At 46.8% G+C, this 20583-nt stretch overlaps 1 protein-coding gene across 1 annotated transcript in view; it reads right to left on the reverse strand.

The window, feature by feature from the left end:
- The window catches only part of DPYSL2 (dihydropyrimidinase like 2), a 114192-nt gene that overhangs the window by 73857 nt on the left and 19752 nt on the right, over window positions 1-20583 (reverse strand). The window lies entirely within an intron of this gene.

Here is a 20583-nt window from a genome sequence, read left to right on the forward strand (position 1 = left end):
TCGCGCGCGCCCCGGTGGATGCCCGCCCGCGCGCCAATCCGCGGAGGCCGCCGCTGCAGCCCCGCGTGGGGTGACTGCGCCGAGCCAATGGCTTTGCTGGCGGCGAGCGCGCGACTGCACGGCCGGCCGGCGCCGCGCCGCCCGGGAGGGGCCCCCGCGCCCTCCTCCCGTCGCCCTCGCCTTTCACGGAGGCTCGCTCGGCCTCCGCCCAGGAGTCGACCGGGGAATTCAGATGGCAGCGAGCGGAGGGAAGGGGAGCGGGGAGGCGCCGCGCGGGCCACGCCCGGCCCAGGAGAGGGGCGGCTGGACGCGCGCCTGCGGGCGGCCGGCGCCCGGCTGGGCTCCCCGGGGGCGGTGGGGCGCGAGCCCGAGGTGAGGCTGCAGACAGGAAGTGGATGCGGAGGCCGGGCCTCGGGCGTCCGTGGGTGGGCTGCTGGAAAGGAAAGTTCGAAGCCCTCACTGCTCCGAGTAGGGAAAGGAGGCAGCCGGGAAAGCTAAAATCCGCTGCTGGGGATGGAAACCCAGCCCCGGAACGTCTTTTTGTGCCTTGGGGTCGCAAGGAACTTGGGGGCAGGGGGAGGAGCAGCAGCCCGCTGTTGAGGCCAAAAAAGGCGCAATCTGAGGCCCTCTTTAACAGTCAAGTTCATCTACACCTGTTTGGGGCGGGGGTGGGGGGTGCATTTCGCTGCTGCCTGCAGTTTGTTGAGGAGAAGCTGCTGGAAATTACAGCGCCCTAGGAGCCCGAAGGATTTGCATTGCTGTAGATGGGCCCCCACTTCACATAATGAGGCCAAAAGCCAGGAGCTGAACTAGAGAAGCAGGAGGATGAAAGAAGGCGAGTCATGGAGAGAACCTCCCAGAATCAGAGTCTAAAACACAGGGGGAGACTTGACTCTCCAGCCAGAGATCCCGTCACACTTCCAGCTGCTTTTAAGGCCTCTCTTCCTGGGCTAGCAATTGAACAGGTTGGGACCCCTTGGCTCTGTCCAAGGCCTGCTCTGATGCTCTTACTTCAGAATCCCTGTGGAAGGAAAAAGCTGGACCAGTTGATTCTGAGCGGTCTACCAAAGGTCATCTCTTTGGAAGGCTGCCCAGCCGGGTACAATGACTAAAACATCTGGGCCGGCCCTGGGCTTCTACGCTTGAGATCAAACAATAGATAGAATCACTACATAGTCTAGGCCTTCAGGCAACCGTGGGGGGAAAAGAATGTTTAATTGGCACACACCTGCTAAACAAAGATTAGCCAGATAAATGCAAAATAATCCTGAGGTTACTATGGGCCAAGTTTCAAAGTCTTTCTGTATCTGGCCACTTTGGGTGGTTATTTGTCCAGAAGGTGTAAAATGCACCCTTGCATTCCTATTCCTGTAAATGCTAAAGTCCCAGAAAAGGGCTGTGGGGTATGCAGCAAGCTTTCTGGCTGGTTAATTCATTCCAGTTCCAATTAGCTGTGCATTTTAAAAAGGGAGCACTTCCGGCTCCAACTATGTGATGTGCTAAGAGCCAAGTGAGCTGAAGTCAGCAAGTATTGATGTCAGCCTAAAAAAGGTCAAAGTCACAAGTCTGAGAAAGCACAGAATGCACCCTCGTACCGGAGGAAGCCCACTGTAGGTTCACACTAGGAGTGGGGGAGGGCCAGCAGGGGGATGAGTATCCTCTTAAATCATAAGGAAACTACTACTTGGCAAACAAGTAAATAATGAGAGTCAAATTAATTTAAAACAAAATAACCTCTAATTACATTATTTGTTTATATTCTTGTTCTATTTTCCTGCTCCTAAATTGCTTGATCCTAACAGCTTTAACTATACCTTGTTATTTATCAGTTTGCCATTGAATATTTTGCTCCCAAGAGCTTTTATGTCAATCTTATCTGTATCAGTCTTATTTCTATACCCATTGATATAGGGTTTCTAGTCCAGGATAACTGACATTACCACTCTTAAATATCCAAAGATGTAAGGTGTAAATTGATTTGCCTGTTCTGAGTCGAGCCTAAGAGTATTTGGCACATAGAAGATGCCAAATATTTTTAATTGACCAAAGAAAAGAACTGTCAGCAATCTGCACTTCTTATCATACTTACCACTCAATACAATGCAGAAAAGTAAAGGATGTGGGGGAGAATCTTCCACCCATTCTGTATTGATTGACTTGTTAATATACAGTATTTTTATACTGTCTTTAGACAAACACTCAATGACAATTGCCTGTAAAATTACAAATCCTTGTCTCTGAACCAAATATGTGAACCAATTCTCAGGCATGATTTTTCTGAATTTTTTAAAAATTAAAGCATTGTAAGCTGGCCTATTCCACATTCATGACCCCTTCCCAGAGTCTCTGCCTTCTCACTTCCCATCCTCCTCCCCCAGCATCCAGAAAGAGCAAGAAGGGATGAACGGTGGGTTAAGGAAATGGTTCTATCCCGGCCATCCTGGGAATCTGGAGGAAGGGAGAACCTGCGTCATGATCCATGAGCAGCAGGAGTGAGTTCTACTGCGGTGCTGTACCAGACCGACCACAGCCTCTCTGCAGCCTCATCACCCATCCCTCGGCACCCACGCCCCCATCTCCATGCTCAAGGGGTGCTTGCAGACACACACTGCCCAGAGGGCCTGCCAATGCTTCTCCCTTTACCTGTTCCCTCAACACTTCCTCTGAGAGTGAGCTTAGGGAATTCCCTGGTGGTCCAGTGGTTAAGACTCTGCGCTTCCACTGCAGGAGGCGCAGATTCAATCCCTGATGGGGGAGCTCAGATCCCATGCAGCAAGGCCTAAATAAATAAATAAACAAATAAATAAGAGTGAGTTTAAATGCCACCTCTTCACTGGGTGCATTTGCCCCCATCCACCCCCTAAAGCGCTGAGCACGGACTCCTGTATTCACCTCTGCTGTAACACACATCCTGTTGCATCGTAATTACTTGTCCGTTTCTTCTATTAGAGCATGACTTCCAGAAGCTGAGCCTTGTATTCCTCTTTTTCCAGTGACCAGCGCACTGCCGGATCCGTGGCAGGACCCTCAACATTTGGTACATAAACTGTCATTGCTATTACAAGAAAAAAAGCTTCCCACATGTCCCCACCGAAGTGTGTTTGGATGTCACCTATATCCTCAGCTCAGGCCTTTCTCTTAGCCCTGCTGCCTTGTCGCGGCCTCCTTCCAGGCAACCCTCTCCACTCTGAAACTGCATCAGGACCTTGTCACAGTGCAGCTTATTATTCCTTGTGCGTGTAGCTGCCTGAATCTTAAGCTACGCCTCCCCCAAACAAAACGACTGTGTGCCACCAAGCCTGAGAAAACATAGGGAGAGAGCATTGAACCCTCAAACAACTCCAGCATCAGACAAGGCATCTCTAGTCATTTTTTCTCAGCATCAATATTCTCTTCAATTGTTCTTTTCTCCACCCTCCCATTATTCTTTGCATATACCTATATTGTGCCATGTATTGTATTACTCCATCAACACTCTACTACCCTCCCCTATAACCAGGTGAGCACAGTTTTCCTTTCATGTGAAGTCTGAGCTCAGGGAGTCTAGGAACTCTCAAAAGTCTCACTTATCTCTTACCCTAACATAGGGCCCAACAGGGTAGGGGTTCAAGAAGGATGGGGTGCATGAAAAGATGACATCCAGTCAGGATTTTTGAGATGTTCCCATCCTACAACCTGCCAGAAACTGGGGGTGGGAGATGAGGTACTGCCATTCAGGTGCTCTGGGGTGACTGGGCTGCTTTCAGTTCCTTAGCACCCGGAGCAGCAGTGTCCCGTCCCGGACCAGCCCTGCTACTGCTCTCAGTTTCTTCTTCCCCCTTTGGGGAGAGGGAGTAACCATTTCTGCTTCTGTGGCCTCCTGGGCCTCTGTAGAAGTGGAACCTTGAGGATGTCACTGAGCAGGGAAAGTCCAAATTTAAATTGCGGGCAAAGAAGAGAAGATTTCAAGTCCCCACTTTGCTGCAGTACAGATGCCAAGGGCTGTGGCCTCAAATGCAGCCTGCTGCAGAGGTTAAAATTAATGCGGTGGTAAAGAGAAAGGGCTGGAACTCTGCTTTGCCAAAAACTAAGGGCATCGACTAGGACACAGAGCGGGAAGTGATGCCTGCTTCTCTGCAGCTGGAATCAGGCCATGGTGGTTGTTTGTTTTGTGCCTGTAACTCCAAAGGGGCAGTGTCTGCAGAGGGACAGCCAAGAACCAACAGATCCAAGCCTGCCCACTGCCTTTTACAGTGGGTGCATCCTTTACTGGAGGGGACAGAGTGGGGGGCCAACGGATCAGAGTGACTGGCCCTCTGAGCCAGATGCTGATTTTGCTGGAACTGGAAGTTGTGGCCGTGAAGTGTCCTGAGGACGTCCTTACTGCATGAAAAAGAACAAGTTTCATCGTCCAAATCTTGTCCCACATCAGGGCACAGAGGAAAGCGTGCACTTCACAGAATCTAGTAGACGTTGGCTTTCTCCTCTTATCCCCAGTTGGTTCACAGTTTTCCCAAATGACCCCTGCCTTATCTGCCTCACACAGCACGCTCTGTGTGACTACAGATTTTTTCCCCTGGGGACTTTTCCTCAGAGCTGAGACAGACAGCATCTCTCTCTGTCCATCATGCCTCAAGCTCGCCCTCTGGTGGCAAATGAGGAGTGGTTCTGGTCCGCTTGGTCCTTGTCTGGCATGAGATGATGACTCAGGACTAGGAAAGGGCCTTGGAGACACTAATTGCAGCGTTCCTGGGTCTTAATCACCTAGAGTGATTTTGCCAGAATCATCCGGAGCCCCAGATCAGACCTGCTGATTAGAATCTCCAGAGATAAAGCCTGGGAATGTTTTTAAGTTAGTATACCTCTGGCCTCTAGACCACCCCCACCATCCTTTTTACAGATGAGGAGGCTGGGACAATATGAACTAAAATGCAGGTGTCACTCTCACCCAGGACTTGCCCCTCCCCAACGTACATCAATGGTCCTGCTCTTTCCCCAGTGGGAACATCTTATGAAAGAGTGGTTAATGTCACCATTACTATCTTTCTACTTGTCTGTCCTAACTGTTATGTAGTCAACAAGGAGGAAATTTGCATTCACTGAGCACCTACCATAGTCTGAGTGCAGCACTGGGTGCTTTAAATACATCTTATTCAATCCTCCCAAAATTTTACTAGGTAAATCTCCTATGCTTATTTTCTAGGCAGGAGAGGAAAGCACAAAGAAACCTCTTGTTCAAATGCAAGAGCAGGGTTCTAATCCAGGTGTGTGGTGACCCTAAGCCTAAGGGGCTAGTTCTTTGAAAGATTAAAATACCTGCTTAGCAGAAACCAGGACCTGCCGTGAAAGAGGTGGGTGTAGGTGGTCTGTGGTCTCTTTCTTCACCCCATCAGTCAGTCAGGACCTGCGTGCATTATTTAGACACTTCCCCTCGTCCCCAAGTTAATTCTGCATCTCTTCCTTTCCTCGTCACTCAACAGGACTCAGTCTCTCTCGGTGGCCCTGCTTTCCTCTCATTGAAAACATGATAAACACCAAAATTTAAACAAGCAAAGAATCCTTACTGTGCTACTCCTGGACTGAAAGCGGAAGAGCTTGACTGGCTGCTTCCACAAATACAATGCAAACTGTCACTTCTGCCTCCTCCTCCCCAAACTCTTCCTAGGCTGCCCTGCCCTGCCCCCGCTCTGTAGCCCCCAGTTTCCTTCTGTTTCCTTCTGTCTCCCATTCGTGGCAGGGCCGACTTCCCCTCACCCTTTGATACCCTCTTCAGGGAGCTCCTCCCTGCCCAGTCTATCTAAAGTCAGCCCACACAGCCGCCACTCTTCCCTGTCTCAGTATCATCTCGGCAGCAATGTCACAAGTTGGAAGTATTTTTGTGTATTTGTTTACTTGGGGAGTTTCACTTCTCCCTCTCAACTGCAAACTCCCGAAGCGACCTTGTTCTCCACCCCAGCCAGCACGGACCTCACCACACTCAGTAAACACAAAGTGAATGAGCAAACCGACGGCAGGGCCTTCCTTACGACCCCATGCAGGCATCCTCCTGCCACCCCACCCCGCTGAGCCAGCCCGCAGCCTAGGTGGCCACTTCTGCCTCCCTGATGTAAATCCCAGGTTTTTTAAATGCCAGATGGTAAGAATTCGCCTCATTGGGTTGGGTCGTGTGGGCTGGGTTCCAGTTAACCATGGCAGAGTGAGCAGATGCCTTTCCCACTGGGATCTGCCGTCCAAAAGCATCCTAACACTCAGCTCCACCTGCAGGCCAGTCTTGGGCACTGCAGTCAGGTTCCTCTTTCCAAGCCCACAGCTCAGGCTGGGGCTCCCCAACGCTCAGAAAATATAGCGGATCCTTGTCAATCTGGACCCTCCTTGATTCAGAAGCTGTGTCAGTTCCAAAAAGGGCCGAGAAAAAAGATGAACTCTGTGCCCAGGGAGGGTAAATATTATTTCAGGAGTTTGTCTCTTAATTAAAAGAATCCATCCATGTTCAAATACTGAACACTACTCACTCAAAAACACTCCATGCCTCTTGACTGTTTGTTCAAACAGGTTCCCTAGAGACCTGTTTGTGGCGATTTATTAGCTTAGTTTGTGAATTCTTGGAAGTAGCCCAGTTTGATACCGTAAAGATTTCAAGAGACGCGGAATTTCCCCTTAATCAGATTGGTCTGCCTTCCCGCCTTCCTCCTTCCTGTCTCCTCGGCCCACCCAATGTTTGTTTTCAAGTCAGCCAGAGATTATTATCCACTGTGGACCAGCCCAAGAAGACCAAAGGGGAATTGGGAGATGAGCTCACAAGCTTCCTAAGCACGGCCCCTCCATGCCCTACGAGGTGCTGTCCATGGCGAGGCCATCAGGCGAGGCCCAGGTGCTCGACCAGCTCCAGAAAAGGGTGCCCCTCTGCCCTATGCCTGGGCTGGGTTCTCTGTGCCCCCAGAGTGTCACCCATCCAAAGACTGAGCACCGTGCAACTTCTGAGCACATCCAGCCTCCCTCCAGAAACAGAAGGGGACCTCCCTAGACACAAGCAGATAAGAGAGTCAGCAAAGGACGAACAGCCAATGGGAGCTGTGCTGTGAGCAGACTCTCCAATGAGGACGTGGGCCTTTAGACCAGATTCTACACCCACCGGCAACACTGGCTTCACGTGGGAACTGCAGTCCAACCAGGGGAGGAATCCGAGTGCCTACGCTCGTCCACCCAGCTCAGGAGTTCCCCTCTGTTCCTCAGGAATTGAGAAATGAAGTTAAATTAGTAAAATGACCACTTTAAGGTGATTGGGCTGAGAAAGGGAGAAAGTAAACCCGGAGGTCTGAGAGGCTAAGGGGGAGACAGGTGCCCTTCCTTTCCCGTCCTCTCTCCTCTGCATCCCAGGCCACTGCCTTCGTTTGAGGGGTCACCACCTCTCACAGGCCTAATTAACTGGGTCTTATTCTGGGTCTTATTCTGTCCAGGAGTCAGAGTGCTTTTTCACAAGTGCAAATCTGGCCACATTACTTTTCTGTTTATAGTGCTTTAATGGCTCCACAATACCTGTGTGATAAAGTCCAAAATCCTTAGCATGGTATGCAGGCTTTGCGAGTAATCTAGCCTTCGCCTACTGCCCTTTCCTCCCTTAGCACTCTCTGCTGCCCTAGTTCACACCCCGTGCTCCAGCCACACCAAACTCTCCCTTTCCCTGTGTAGACTAGACTGTTTGTAGCCTCTATGTCTGTATTACATCTCCGTCTCTCCCTCTCTCTCTCTCTCTTTTTTTTTTTCTTGTGGTCGCGCCGCACAGCTTATGGGATCTTATTCCCTGACCAGGGATTGAACCCGGGCCCTCGGCAGTGACAGCATGGAGTCCTAACCACTGGACAACCAGGGAATTCCCTCACATCCCCTTTGTGATCCCTCACACTGTCACCTCCTCTGTGCAGCCATTCCTGAGCCCCCAAGTAGAGCTGACCACTCCTTCTGTTTTGCACCACTGGGCCCTGTACAGACTTCTTACAAAGCACCTGAAACAGTTTCCTGCACCTATTTCTTTATACATTGTCTCCTTCTCCTAGACAATAAGCTTCTTGAGGGTAGAGATGACGCTTTCTTTTTTTCAGCACCTATCGATTGTCATGCCTTGCAGACAATAGGCACACAACAAATTCGAAAAGAATGAATAGGTGGGTAGATGGGTGGGGGATGGATGGATGGATGGATGGATGGATGAGTGGATGGATGAATAGATGGATGATGGATGGACTGGTGGGTAAAGGATGGGATGAATAAATGAATAAGTTCCTTGAACAAAAGTCCCGTTTATAACATACAGTTACAATGGAACTTGAGTCTAAAATGATCTTCTAAGGCACAAAATGCACAACCAGGCTCTGTCTTAGACCCCATCCATTTAGTGAAAGCTCCCAAGACGACTGATGGGCACTCATGACAACCGTTGTCTCCTAGTAGAGGAGGCTGTGGAACTGTCACTAAGGCCTGGGCGCCCTAACTTGCTGCCAGTACCACTCTGTATTCATAGATGGATTAGGTACCCTCTGGGAGACACTCTCCATATTGCAGAAACTTCTCGAATCTGTGGCTGTATCTCCAGACATTTCTCCTTAATGGGAAGGGATAGGAGAGCTTGAACAAAGGACATCTTTATAGCACTGGTATCCTCCAGTGTGACAAATATCCTTCTTGGTTGGCACATGGGAAGTTCTGATAGGCAAAGGCAGGACGATTAAGGTTACCTCATGAAACGTCCTTTCAATCCAGTATTGGGATGTGTGTTCTTTCTCCTACCCCCCCCCCCACTTATTATCTTTCCTTTTTTTTTTTTTTTTTTCCTATATCAAGTCATTTGGCCATTTTGCCTACAGAACCAGAAGTAGTCATGATCTGGTGGGTGATCAAGGTTATCACCAGAACTGCAGAGGTCTGAATCCTAAACTTGTGACCCTGGGGAGCCAGAGGTTTGAGCCCTTCCCATTCAACCCCCTTGAGGGTCAAGGCCAGAGCTGAGAGACACAGTGTGAGCCTCACACAGATCGTCTCCTGAGTCCTTATCTGCTGGGGAAGCCAGATCTGGGCATTCATATGATGACCTCCAAGTCAGAATGATGGAGAAGAGCAGTGGGGAAGAGTACATCAAGGCCATTGTCATTTCTCCTAGCAAAGACGCAGCAAAATGTTGTCAGGCTACAAAGTCGTAATGAAAAACACAGCATGCAGCATCAGGATGTAGGGCCGCTGCCAGCTTAAGCTACCCTCTCCACCTATGCATATCCACAGCTGATTGGCCACAATGCAGCTGGCTTACATCTCTACTTCAGCCCACCTAGGTTAGTGCTCAGCAGCAGTTTCTACTGGGACCACCCGGGGAGTGTCCTACACTTGCTTGCGAAGGTTAATTTGGTCCTTGGGATGACAGTGATGAGCAGGTCAGTTGGCCATGATCCCATTCATCCCCTGCATCACCAGGAACAACAGGGAAGTGACTTAGCCTCTCCGCACCTTCAGACCTTCAACAAAACAGCAACACCTGACCGAACGCCTGATTCTCCCTTCCCTGAGCATGGCAGGGTCCTTCTGACAGCTTCCTCCGAGCCTGCTTATTTTATTTTACATTTTAAAAGATTTATTTATTTATTATTTATTTATTTTTGGCTGCATCGGGTCTTAGTTGCGGCATGCAGGATCTTTCATTGCAGCAAGCAGACCTCTCTAGTTGTGGCGTGCAGGTTTTCTCTTCTCTAGTTATGGTGCACAGCCTCCAGGGGGTGTGGGCTCTGTAGTTTGTAGCACACGGGCTCTCTAGTTGAGGCACCCGGGCTCAGTAGTTGTGGCGTGCAAGCTTAGTTGCCCCGCAGCATGTGGGATCCCAGTTCCCCAACGAGGGATGGAACCTGTGTCCCCTGCATTAGAAGGCGGATTCTTTACCACTGGACCACCAGGGAAGTCCCCTCCAGTCCTCTTTAAATTGCAACCTCGTGTAGCTCTCCTGTGGCAATTGTGTCTGCTCACCCCCGAGTCCAACCGGCTTATGTATGGCTGAGAGAGAAGGGGCCATTTGGAACATAACAGGCTGTGCTCTCATCAAAGCATGAAGAATATAGTGGCCCCAGATGATTTCAGCTGCACCTCAGCCTGGTGAAGTCCAGGGCCAGGGATGATTGGTGTGGAATGAGCTCCCGAAAGATGGCAGACCTCCCCTGGAAGAGCTATCTGCTGCCTACCAGCTGGTGCTCCTCAGAGTCCTATTCTCACATCCCATTCCAGGGCTCTACTTAAGTGATGAATCACTGGCCTTTGCACCCTAGCGATCCCCCCACAGATGCCACCACTGGCACCCGCTTTGTCTAAAAAGTGGCTAAAGAGAGCTGAACCAGGAGGGAATACGGGGATATGTGTATAAATACAGATGATTGAACTTGGTGTACCTCAAAAAAAAAAATACATAAATAAAATGAAAAAAAAAGAGAGCTGAACCTTTTGATGGACAGTACCTGCCCAACTAAGCACCAGTGCCAATTTCCACATGAGTCAACCTTTTTCCATATCCATCCTGGTGCAGGAGGATCTGGGATAGACCACGGCTCCTTTCCACTGGAGGAACAAGAGTTCTGCTTCAAGGGTGTTAAGATAAAACTCCTTCTCCTCACACAGGGGGTGGATCTCTTACACTCAGGGTAGAGTGGCTAGAAACAGGGTGGAGAGGTGGGATTTTCCAACCATCCAACACTGTCAAGTCCCCATAACTCACCAAAGTTACAGCCCCAAGAAGCATGAGACAATATGAAACCCTACACAAATCATCCCTTTGTCCCGCATCCTGGCTATATGACAGCACCTAACACATCAACACAGATAAATTAGAGCCATATGTCTACATCTAAGAAAGAGAATCACTTCTGACACAACATTGCCTTTCACGCCCCTTCCATCCAGAGATCTGTGCTTTGTAAAAGAATTTTCTGTAATGAGAGAATGTTCTGTACCTGCTCTGTCCAAAACACTAGCCACTAGCCTCCCCACTGTGTCTGTGGAGCACTAGAAATGTGGTGAGTGCGCCTGAAGAACTGAATTTTAAATTTTATTTCATTTAATTTTAATTCAAATAGCCCCTGGTGCTTATGGCTGTCGCATTGGACGGCACGGATCTGGAGACTAGGCCTTATAACTGACCTTTGTTGACACCAAATATGCCACAAGTTGCAGATTGGTGGCCCAAGGGCCAGATCAGCCCAGAGACACATCTTGTTTGGCTGCACAGTGATTTTAATTGATTTTGAATTTGCAGCCAACATTGAAAACTTAGGACACTTTGCATGAAAAACCCACACTTCTCCCTTCAGAAGTTCTAGGCAACTCGAGTGCCTGTCCCCAGATGACAACGGTGGCTGGAGCAGGGCAGCTGCTGCCCGGGAGGGGGCCTGGGTTCTGTTTGCACAATTCGCCGCACCCCCTGCATCTCCCTCACACTGAGGCTGAGTTTCAGCTACTGTCCCTCCTGTACTGAGACCCTCCTCATTCATGACGGCTGCACATCTACCTACCTGGATCCAGGTAAGTTCTGCTCTAGCCAGCCACAGACCTCAGGCAACTGTTTGAAAAAATTTTCTCTCTGCCTGTGACTTTGATGAGCCTTAAATAAGTAGAAGGAGGAAAATAAATAAGCAGCTTTTATAAAATAAATAAGCAGGTTTTATGAAACAGCTGCTCATGACCACGAATTGTCACCTACATTATCCATTTACCACAGGGCTGTTGCTCCCATTTTACAGATGAAGAGGCCAAGGCTGGAAGAAATTAAATAATTAAGTTAAATAACTGGGTCAAGGTCAGACAGCTGGACAGTAACCCAGCATTCAAATCCAGATAAATCTGACTCCTGTGCACACCATCTGTCCAGCCCACAATGTCTTTTCCAGACCATCACTCTCCCATCACGCTGCAGAAGTCCCGCCCCAGTATACCTAGTGCCCTGTGCATCTGTTTCCTGACCTCTCTCCACATCCACACAGGATGTAAGCAACTGGATCAGTCTTTCTCTCTGTGGCACTGCAGTGTGGCAGAGGCTGCTAAGCTATTGAGGAAATCCATGTTTTCTTCTTCTTCTTCTAGGACACACATCTGGACTACATTTCCCAGCATCCTCGGCAACTAGGTATGATAGTTTTTAGCCAACTGAACGTGGCTGGCTGACAACTATGGTCGTCTCTTTGGGGCTTTGAGATATGGAGAACTCCCTCTATGTCCCTGCAAGCTCTTTCCTCCTTCTACCTGACTGGGATGATGGTCCCCCAGACAGCCTTGGGAGCTACATGTTCTAGGTGGTAGAGCCATCGGCAGCTCGTGTCTCCAATTCACTGCATGCAGCAGGAACCCTGAGCCCATCCCTGACTGGGGATCACAAACACACACCTTGAACTATTATATGATACAGAACTAAACTCCTCTTATGCTTGAGCCATTATACGTATTGGGGTCTATTTGCTATAGCAGCAATATTCTTTCTAGCCCAACTCCTATCATAATCCTATTTGGATTTAAAATTTGTGTCACACACACACACACACACACATGCACTCATCTCAGTTCATGCACCTTCTTGACCCCAGCAACGTTGGCTTGCCCTTTTCTTTAGCCATTGCCTCTCAGGGCTACATCAACCCTCATCCCCACCACTCAGCAATAGCCACACCTTATTCCTTCCCAGCTGGACTCCATGGTCCATCATCTGAGCAGCTCTCACAGCAGCATCCTCTATTCCTCCTACCCTGCAACTTTCCTGTCCTGGAGCAACCCTAAAAGTCACTATTCCTGCACCGAAGCTGCAGAGAGAAAACAGAGAAAACTCCCACTGCCTTAAAGATGGGGACAGATAATCCCAAAAGAGCCTCTCACTGGCACTTGTCCTTGCCTCGGTCGCCCCCTCACGCATCTCAGCAGCTGTCATGACTTTACCATCTTCTCAGGCCACACTCAAACCTGCCCTCGTGGAACTCACAGTCCAGTTGGCAAGACAAATGCCAAAAAAGGAATTATTACAAACGGAATGAGCATTCCTAGGAGAGAATGGTGCACGCCCGTCTTTTCCACTTCCCTACAAGCTCACCGGAAGACGTCAGCCTGATCAAGCGTTACTCCTGAATCCATGCTGTGTCCCTCCGCCGGGGTCTCAATCTCTTTCTCTCTACCGTTCGCTCCCTTCAGCTTGGAAACATCCTCTAGCCTTTCCCACCCCCCGCCGCACCCCCGGGCCCTATATTCCTCACCAGCTATTGCCTTGGCATTGATCTCCCATCACGGTCAAGTGACATGGTCACTACTTCTCCAACTTCAACTCCCGTTTGCTTCCCAGCCACTATAAGCTGCCTTCTTCCCCTGATTCCATTGAAAGAGCTCTGGCAATGAGCTCTCTCCTCGCTAAACCTAAGGAACACTTTACAGTCTTCCTCTAAATTAGCCTCTCTGTGGTACTTAACATTATTTCCTCTACCATTTTTCTTCAAGTTCCCCTCCCTTCCTTCCTTGACGTCTTTCTCCTGGCTCTCCTTGTACCTTTATGGCCCTTCTTTCGAAATGTTCACTGCGGGTTCCCCTTACCCAGTCCTAAATATTGAAGATCCTCGACGTTATCTCCTGAGCCTCTTTCTTGGCCATGGCTTTAACAACTATTTAGACGTTTTTGACTTCCAAATATTCATTTCTGACCCCTCCCAACCTTCAGTCATTCAACGAGGATATATTAAGCGCTTCCTATGTGCCAAAAGATACAGTAATGGAAAAAACCTTACTCCTCCCCTTACGGAAGTTACGTTCTATAAACAATACACAAATACACAGGATAAGTAAGTTACATTCTATAGAAAGGTCAAGAAACAAATACACAAGGTAACTACAGATTGTGGTAAGCACTGTCAATGAAATAAACAGAGGACAGAAAGATAGAGAGGCATGCTATGGGGGTCTAGGAAGGTCTTTCTGGGGAGTTGACACCTAAGAGGATATTTAGTCCCAAGAGCAAAAATCAGGTCTTTGCTTCTGGAGGGAAAATTATCGACTTAGCTTCAGGCAGCTGAGGTCGGGACAGATTTCACAGGGAGGAGTCAGAATGTGGTGCCTGGGAAACTGAATTTAGGGCTTCATCTCTGGCAGCAAAGTTTCAGACTCACTGCAAATTGAAAGTGAAGACTTGGTCTATCTCTGGATTAAGATGAGAAGGAGCCATCTGTGCAAACATCTGGAAGAAGAGAGTTCACATCAGAGAGAACAAAAAAGTGGAAAGGCTCTGAGATTAGGATTAGGTGGTGTGTTTTTAAAACAGAAAGGAGTCTGGTCTGACTGGTGAACTGTGAGCAAGAAAGAGAAATAGAGATGAGTGTGGCAGTATAAAAACAAACATTGACACAGTTCTTCAACATCCTTCTCTTATGGGTGGGGTCTATGTGCCCTCCCCTTGAATCTGGATGGGATTGTGATTGCTTTAACCAATAGAGTATGTGAGAAGAGATGCTATTTGCCTTGCAAGTATAGGTCATAGCATACCGTGTCCTGAGTTCTGAGCCATGATGTAAGAAACCCACTACCCTCAGGCTGCCATGATGTAAAGAAGCTCAAGCCATAGAGAGGCCAATGCAGGAATTCCAATGGACAGTCCCAGCTGAGCCTGGCTTTTCTGCCATCTTTGCCAAGGTGCCAGACACGTGAATGCAGAAGTCTCCAGATGCTGCCATCTCCTTATTCAAGTCACCCAAAGCCATTCAAGTTTTCCCCAAATGAATCCCCAGATGCTGGGGAGCAGAGACCATATATTCCTGCTCCTTGTATCCAAATTCCTGACCCACAGAATCCATGATCATAATAAAACTATTGTTGGTTTTTACCACTACCTTTTGGGGTACTTTGTTATACAGCCATACCCACCTTGTACAACCAAAGTTAAAGCAATAGGTAGGGGTCACATGTAGAGAACTTTCTAGGCCATGGAAACAAATTTGGATTTTATTCTCTGTTTATAAGGAAACCATTGAAAGGTTTTAATCAGGGAGCAACAAAATCTGATTCATACTTTCTGTATTATTCTAGCTTCAGAATGAAAGGATTGTTGGGAGGCAAGCCATAAGAAGGGGAGAGCTGACCATAGCTGAGACTAGGGTGGGGGGGCAGGCAGCATTGAGAGAAATGGACAGATATGCCATTGACTTTGAAGGTAATATTAACAGTTACCACTTTTTCAGTAATTACTGAGCCAGGCATTGTTCTGAGTACTTTACATGTATTAGCTCAGGTTAATCCTCATAATACTTATATATTTTTTAAATATTTATTTATTTATTCATTTATTTGGTTGCACTTGGTCTTAGTTTTGGCAGGCAGGCTCCTTAGTTGCGGCACGCGAGCATTTTAGTCATGGCATGTGAACTCTTAGTTGTAGCACGTATGTGGGATCTAGTTCCCTGACCAGGGATTGAACCCAGGCCCCCTGCATTGAGGGCGCAGAGTCTTATCCACGGTGCCACCAGGGATGTCCCAATACTTATATTTTATACTCACAAAATGCCTGTGAGGTAAGGTGGAAACAGAGAGGTTAAGGAACTTTCTCCAAGACACAAAACTGGCAAGTGGCAGAGCCAAGAATCCAGCCTCTGCAGTCTGGTCAGAGTCTGACCACTTACCTCCTCTTAGCCACTCTTGCTGCTGTTGTCAGCAGGAATCACCCACAGACTGGACAGGAGTTAAGTGCAAGCAAAATATCAAGGGGGACTTCCCTGGCGGCCCAGTGGTTACGACTCCGTACTTCTGCCGCAGGGGGCTCAGGTTCAGTCACTGGTCAGGGAACTAAGATCCCACAAGCCACACAGCCAGGAAAAAAAAAAATCAAGTGTGAACCCTAGATCTGAGGCCTGATTCCAGGTGCATGGTTGTGCTACTGACTGATATCAGGAAGACCGGGGGGAAGCAGGGTGACATGCGGTGTGAGAATGTGGGGCTAGTCAAGATTTCTATTTTGCAGGGAGGAGGAAGTTTTTGATTTGAGGCATGGTCATTTGAGATGCGTTGAAGACATCCAAGTGGAAATAGTAAAGCACTCAGGTGAAAAGTCAAGGCTTAGGATTTTAATGTAGGAGCCATTAGTCATGGATGGTAATTGCTACATTTTGGATGTTTTGTCCTCTCAAAATTCATGTGTCAAAACCTAATCCCTAAGGTGATGGCATTAGGAGGTGAGGCCTTTGGGAGGTTATTACATCGTGAAAGCCTTCATGAATGGGATTAGTGCCCTTATAAAAGAGGCCCCAGAGAGATCCCTCACCGCTTCTACCATGTGAGGACACAGCAAGAAGACAGCCGTCTATGAACCAGGAAGCAGGCTCTCACTGGACATCACATGGAATCTACCACATCTTGATCTTGTATTTCCCAGCCTCCAGGACTGTGAGAAATAAGTTTCTGTTGTTTATAAGCTGCCCAGTCTATGGTATCCTGTCATACAAGCCTGAATGGACCAAGACAGTAATTAAAGCCAGAGGACACCATGACAGCACCGGGGGAGAAGGTGAGAATGATGGAGAGAAGGGAACCCCGTTCTCATATTTCTAATTCAATTTAAAAAGAAGAAAAGATCTGCCTGTGAGAACTAAAACGGACTGGTCGGAGAGAGTCAGGAGGGTGTGGTGAAATGGGCACCAAGGAGGAAAGCCCTTCAGGAAAGTGGGAGTGGTGGACTAAGGCTGCTGAGAGGCTGACAGAACACCCCCACACTGACAGCCCACAGGTGCGTCACCTCAGACATGCTCAGTGACAAACTCCTGGATGGAACTTTCCCTTCTCATTTACCCCCCTCTTCTTTGAAGGTTGCTATGGGCAGGCAGAGGGTGAAATAATGGATGAGACAGCCATGGGATTATATAAAGCACTATGAATAACCACGGACAACTGCTCTCTCCTCTCCTCTGAGAGACTCTAGTTCAATTTCAAATTCCTCTTTAGACCTGGAGGCTCACATAATTAATGGCATTTCTCTTCTTTCTGGTGAGAAATAAGTGGGATTGGTACATTATAAACTCCTGTCAATTATACTTAAGTGGATCACTCTGAGGTCCACATGCACATTTACAGATACAAAAGTGAACTCAAAATAGATCAAAGACCTAAATGTATGAGATAAAACTATAAAACTCTAAGAAGAGAACATAGGAGTGGACCTTTGTGCCCTCAGATTAGGAAATTGGTTTCTTGGGCACCAAAAGCACAAGCAACAAAAGAACAGATAAATAAGTTGGACTTCATCAAAATTTAAAACTTTTGTGCATCAAAGGACACTACCCAGAAAATGAAAAAACAACCCACAGAAAGGGAGAAAATACTTGCAAATCATATATCTGATAAGTGACTAGTATCCAGAAACTCCTAAACTCAACAACAAAAGGACAAACAAGCTGGTTAAATATGGACAAAGGACTTGAATAGATACTTCTCCAAAGATTATAGACCAATGGCTGATAAGCACATAGAAAGGTGCTCAACATCATTAGTCATTAGGGAAATGCAAATCAAAACCACAATGGGATACCACTTCACCTCCAGTAGGCTAGCTATAATCAAAAACACTAAAAAAAGTGTTTTCGAAGATGTGTAAAAATTGGAACCCCTCGTATAGTGCCGGTGGGATTATAAAATGGGGCAGCCAGTGTGGAAAACAGTTTGGCAGGTCCTTAAACATAGAGTTACCATATGAACCAGCAATTCATCTCCTAGATACATATTTAAGAGAACTGAAAACATATGTCCATACAAAAACTTGTACATGAATATTCATAGCAACATTTTTCATAATAGCCAGAAAGTGAAAACTATCCAAATGTCTGTCAACTGATGAAAAAGTAGTATATCCATACAATGAAGTATCATTCAGCCGGGGGGGGGGGGGGGGGGGGGGGCGGGGGGGAAGGAACGAAGTAATAATACATATGACACATGGATGAACTTTGAAAACATTATGTAAATTCAGGCTGCTATACCAAAATGCCAGAGACTGGGGGGCTTAAGCAACACTCACTTCTTGGAGGCTAGAAGTCCAAGATCAGGACGTCAGCATGCTCGGGTTTTCGTGAGAGTTCTCTTCCTGGTTTACAGATAGCCATCTACTCACTGTACTCTCACATGGCAAAGAGAGAGAGAGAGAGGACTAGCTCTCTTCCTCTTTTTAGAAGGGCACTGATCCCATCATGGGAGTTGCACCCTCATGACCTAATCACCTTTCAAAGCCTCCACCTCCTAATACCATCCCAATAAGAGTTAGGAATTCAACATATGAATTTTGAGTGGAAACAAACATGCAGTCCATAAAACTAAAGGAAGGAAGCCAGTCACATAAGGCTATACATTGTATGACTCCATTCATATGAAAGGTCCAGAATAGACAAATCAATAGAGACAGGTAGCAAATTAGTGGTTTCCAGGTGCTGGGGGTGCAAGAAATAGAAAGTAACTATTTAATGGGTTTCTCTGGGGGATGATAAAACTTTTTTGAAGGCAGATATTGTGATGGTTGCACAATTTGTGAATAAATTTATATCACTGAACTATATACTTTAAAGGGGTAAAATCTTATGCTATGTGAATTATATCTCAATAAAAAATGATTTTACCAAAACTCACTCCTTTCCTGAAGTCCACTCTGACCCCTCTTGCCCTTGGAAGACATCCTCCCCTCCTCTTTGACCTAAAAAATTGAGCCAACTAGAGACAAACTCCCTCAAGTGCCTCTCTTCACCTTCAACCCCATCCCTGGGTTCACACAGTCTCTTTCCGGCTGCAAGAGAAAGCACTGATCATCCCCAGGCAACCACATTCACCTCTATGCTTGAAGTCAACCCCTCCCTCCCTTATCAGGAAACCATTCTCCACTCTCTATCAGTCATGCCCTCCTTTTAGGACCTTCCTCTCACTACACAAATATGATCAGGGTTCCTCACCTTACAAAAAGCAAATGAACTTACACACAAGGATCCTCCCTGTGCCTGCCTCCCTAGCAAACTTCCTGTCTTTCCTAAGGACACCAAAATGTGATCCCCCAACTACCCCCACCACCTCACTCCCAATCTCCTCAACCTCACAGCACACAGCAACTGCCACCCGCCTTCTGCCAAGATTGCTCCCACAGAGACCAGAGCTTAGCAGACAACCAGTGGTCCCTTTCAGGTTTCATTTTACTTCATTTTATTCTGCATTGGACACTACTGACCATCCTGCACCTTCTGCAATTTCCTTCCCTCCCTTCTCTATTTTAACTTTTAAATATTAACATAATACAGCCATTGCTTAAGCACCTGCTAATACCAGGCACTGTACCTCTACAATCCTTATGGTTAATCAATGATGCTGTGGAAGAGGGGTTGTATCTTTTTTCTTATTGGCTCCAGAGCCAGTACATTCATTACACTGAGACCCAGAATTAAATAACTGACTCATCCTCAGCTCTAGATGGCTCCAAAATCAGTGCTCTATCTACCATGCTATCACTCTTGCCTGCAATTCATCCTATTCCTCTGGCTGCTGCTCCTTAATTTCTTTTAGTCATTTCACCACCAGACTTATCCCACCTCTAATATATTCTTCACCCTCCTGCTAGGTCATTATGTAATGATAAAAGGATCAATTCATCAACGTTATATAACAATATATATGCAGCCAACATTGGAGCACCTAAATGTATTATGCAAATAGACGACAGTACAATAATCATAGGGGACTTCAATTACCTCACTTTCAACAATGGATAGATCATCCACTCAAAATCAACAAGAAAATGTTGGATCTGTACTATACTCTAGACCAAATAGACCTAACAAACACCTATGTAACATTCCATCCAATGGCAGAAGAATATATATTCTTCTCAAGCACATATGGAACATTCTCTAAGATAAACACCTACATCTTTAAAAAATCATAAACAACCTAAGTTTATACCTTCAGGATCTAAAAAAGAAAAATAAACTAAGCCCAAAGTTATCAGAATGAAGGAAATAACAAAGATCAGAGCAGAAATGAATGAAATAGACACCATAAAACCAATAGAAAAAAACAACAACAAAACTAAGACCTGACTTTTGAAAAGATAAGCAAAATTGACAAACCCTTAGCTCAGGAAACTCAGTAAAAAAGAGAGAGAAGTCAAACAAATCATGAATGATAGAGGAGACTGATTACCATACAAATTCAAAAGATCATGAGAGACTACTATGAACAATTAGAAGTCAATAAACTGGACAAACTAGAAGAAATGGATAAATTTCCAAAAACAGAGAACCTATCAAGATTGAATCATGAAGAAATATAAAATCTGAACAAACTAATGAGTGAGGCAATTGAATTAGTAGTCAAAAGCCTCTTAACAACAACAAAAAGCCCAGGACAAGATGGTTTCCATGGTGACTACTTATCAAACATTTAAAGAAGAATTAACACCAATCCTTCTCAAATCCTTCCAAAAGCTGAAGAGGAGAGAACACTCCCAAACTTATTTTACAAGGTCACCATTACCCTGATACCCAGCCTTTTAAGGACACTATAAGAAAAGAAAACTACAGGCCAATATTCCTAACTAACATA

This window comes from Hippopotamus amphibius, chromosome 2 (assembly GCF_030028045.1).
Source record: "Hippopotamus amphibius kiboko isolate mHipAmp2 chromosome 2, mHipAmp2.hap2, whole genome shotgun sequence".
Taxonomy (NCBI): Eukaryota; Metazoa; Chordata; class Mammalia; order Artiodactyla; family Hippopotamidae; genus Hippopotamus; species Hippopotamus amphibius.